Consider the following 3949-nt stretch of genomic DNA (forward strand, 5'->3'; position numbering starts at 1 on the left):
CTAAAAATTAAAAAAGGGCTGGGGATTTAACTCAGTACAAAGGCCCTGATTTCAATCCCCAGTACCACAAATAAACAAGAAAAAAACAGAAGCTATTCTGGTTAACGAAAAGCTTTGAATCTCAGTACTGTAATATGAAATTTAGGTACTTTTTGCTGGAGTTAAGAACATACACATTTTTAAATTGTTTATGCTGTTGAAGATGGGAGAGGCCTGAATGTCAGCAAACATATGTTTGTAGATATAATTTAGTGTTTAATACTTTGAGTGAAAGGTGTTAGAAAAGATAGTTTCTGAAAAGATAGGATGAAGAAAGTATTTGCAGGGTGGCCCAGTGGGGTCACCCTGAATATGTCCATTCCTGTCATTCCTGGAAACTGCCCAAGGAGCAGCTTGTTAGAAAGACAAAAAGAGTAGATTTAAGTTGAGTCTGAACTCTGCCACTAACTTGCTTGGCAATCTTGGGCAAATGACTTAACCTCTCTGGGACTCAGTTTGCTCTTTTCTGAGAGGGGCTGATTAAACAATCTCCACAGGCTTGTCCAGAACTGGCATTCTATTTTATGATTCCCTTGGCTGTGGGAAGGGCTCATCTAGGCTAACCTGTGCAACAGAGGTCATGGGTTTCCGGTGCCCTCCAGACTCACCCCTAATTTCCTAACTCTCCTCTGGTTGCCCTCCTCACCTTCTGGAGCCCGGGGTCTCCGTGTAACTTCCTGGCTTCCTGGAGTGACTTCCGACAGTCCCGTTGGTATGCAAAGTATAAAAAGCCTATCCTTCTGGGGGGCTTATCCGAGCTTACCTGAGCTGGGTGCTCACCCACCAGGCTCTGGGTCATGATAGAGTAAATCAGAGAGAATAAGCCTTGTTGACATTTGCTAACATCTAACCACCCTCACGAAATAAGATAATCAGAATCTCCATGTTTCCCCCTGAAAGGTCCTAATATCTGCATTCTTCATTTAGGCGGAAGAATAGTGTTGATTGAAGGGGTTTCCTGTGCCCCTCGAATTACATAACAAGTTGGGCAGCCTTCTCTGATCAGGGGGACTGGGGGAAGTTGTGTTACCTTGGCAGGAATATTGTAAACTCAAGATGGAGATTTTGTTTTCCTCTGCATTAATCTGCAGCTAATGCCAGTGAACATTATCCTTGTTTAATTACATTCGCTAACCAACTGACACAACTTCCCCCAGGAAGGAGCTTATCCGACTGACTCATGCTTTACAGCATGTTGGATTTGAGGAAATGGATAATATACGCCCCGCTGGCTTTGGAATTTTAAACAGAAACCCACATGCTGCTGAGTCTCCGGCTTACTCCCAAATATGGCAGAATGTGTGCCCTGGCCACGGTTGCAGGAGACATGCTCATTGTGACAAACAGCAAACCCGCGGAGCAGCGGAGGGCCAGGCGGGACGGGCAGAGCCAGCAGCCACTTAAAGGAGAAGGAGCAACCTCAAGAAAGGGAGAAAGGTGGCCCCCTCTAAGGACTGTGTCCCTTTCCTAGGGTTATCTGGGTGATTGATGGAAGTGAGTCTTCTTGAAAGTAACATGTGGGCCGAGATTTAGCTCAGTGGCACCACACCTGCCTCGCAAGCACAAGGTCCTGAGTTCGATCCCCGATATTGCAAAAAAAAAGATGAAAGGAAAGTAGCATGCATCCCCAGTATCAGGGACCTAAGAAGGTCAAATTTAAGAGGCTCTGGTGGCAGTGCTCACTGACACACCATGTCAGACCAGGAGATGAAATGATTCGAGCCTGTGGCAAGCTGCTTGGGTCACCTTGGTCCTGGGTCATGGTGAGAAACCCTTTGGTAACCAGTTGTCTTGGAACCAATTGGGGCCATTGCTCTTGTGTCTAAGGGAAAGGTCGTAGGGTCAGTATCCCAGAGTGGAAAGAAATGGCTCCTCAACTGGAGGCCACTTCAGCCCCATCCTGCCCACGCTGAGCCCCTCCCTCCTGCCCCTAAACTCCACACGCCCTCTCATAAACTCTCTTTCCATTAGGGCTGTCCTTATGCTTCTTTCTGAAAAATGTTACTTTTTTAAAAGTTGTATTTATTTATTTATTTACTTACTATTTTATGGGACTGGGGATTGAGCCCAGGCTCATTACACCAAGGTACATTCCCAGTTCCCTGCCTCCTTTTTGAGCCAGAGTCTCCCTAAATTGCCCAGGCTGGGTTTGAACTTTCGATCCTTCTACCTCAGCCTCCCAGCATCTGGGGATTATGGGTGTGCATCACTATCCTCAGCTTTAAAATGATCTATGCTCAATGAAAAACAAACAATATAAAAATATAGCTTTAACAGCTCCCATTTGGAGCATTTTCTTTGCATAAGACATTGTTCTAAAGTACTGAATATACATCAGTTTATATAAACTTCCCTATATCCCTATGAAGTAGGTAACTTATCATCCGCCCCATTTACAGGTAAGAAAACTAAGATTCATACAGATGAAGTAACTCACCCAAAGTCGCACAGCTAGTACACGGCAAAACTGAGATTTGAACCTAAGCACTTCTGCATCACATATCCAGCCTTAAAGACAAGGGAGAACAATTAACCCCAACCCACCACGCAATGATGACCAGTATTAAGCACTATTAATGTGCTTGCTGACCGCTCTTTATACACATATCTGTGGTATTTGTTTTATCCTGATCTCAGTAGAATAAAATCTAGGGTAGGTTGGGCTTCTGGAAAAGAGTCGCCAATTCAATATCCCTGGATTTCTTTTAAAACTCTAACTAGAAGACCTGCAATTGGCCAAGTCCTGCTCCCCTGTCTTGCTAGATGCATCATGCCAAGCACATAGTAAGCACTCAGCAAAGGCTCTTCGATGATGTCCAGGACAGGCTCATCTGTATCCTTGGCTTCTGCTCCTATGTACTCCTATGTAGATATCTGAGAGCTGTGGATTCCTTCCTCTCCAGATGGGGCTGGTGCTGGTGTTGTAGCCAAATAAAGAACCACCTGCATCAGGGAGCCTGGAAAATTGGTCATGGCACGTCGTGACCCTGGAGAGCAAAGTTGTCACAGCACTGTCATAGAAAGCCCTGCTGCAATTGTAATCTTTGTTCTCACAGGGAAGAGAAAGAGTTCTGGGGACAGGGACACTCACGGGCAGGTTGTGTATGTGTTCTGGGAGTGGGGAGTGGAGTAACTGCAGTGCGACTTTAATTCACAACACTTCCGGAGCTCACAAGGGCTCCTGTGGTCTGAGCCAGCTTGGCTTCAGGAGGTTGGAGAACCACCATTAGCTGATGAAGGGAATGAGTTCAGGGGCAGTGACATTGCCCTGCCTGGTCATGAGCTCTCACTGAGCAAGCAGAGGAAATGCCTGTCATATCAAGGCAGGCCATGACAGAAGCTAATCGGGGACTGGGGAAACCTGTTCCTACCTCCTGCAACCAGCACCTCCCCGACACACACAAAAAGCCACACATGCTCCCTTTTTTTTTTTTTTTCTTTTTCTTCTTTTTTTTCTTTTTTTTTTCAATGCTGGGGATGAGACCCAGGAGCAACACCCCTAGCCCTTGCACTTCCTCTTAAAAAGAAGGGCCAGGGATTTAGCTCAGCGGTTTCACTGCCTGCTGCACAAGCACAAGGACCCAAGTTCGATCTCCAGTACCAAAAAGACAAAAAAAGAAGGAAAGAAAAATATATATATACAAAATGGCTAATTTTATGTTTTGTATATTTTACCACAATTTTAGGAAAAGTTACCAAAACAAGTTAAATAGTCTATTCTCTGTCCTTTTTTTTTTTTTTTTGGTACCAGGGATTGAACTTGGGACCTTGAGCTTGCGAGGCAGGCACTGGAACCACTGAGGTAAATCCCTGGCCCCTCTATCCTTATTCCTATGTCTATATATTCCTATGATTTCCCCTCAAGGACTATAATACACATAATTGCATTCAATCCCCTCAACTTGTATAT

This window comes from Heterocephalus glaber, unplaced genomic scaffold (genome assembly GCF_053883595.1).
Source record: "Heterocephalus glaber isolate CG9 unplaced genomic scaffold, H.glaber_assembly_v1.0 deba00001497, whole genome shotgun sequence".
NCBI lineage: Eukaryota > Metazoa > Chordata > Mammalia > Rodentia > Bathyergidae > Heterocephalus > Heterocephalus glaber.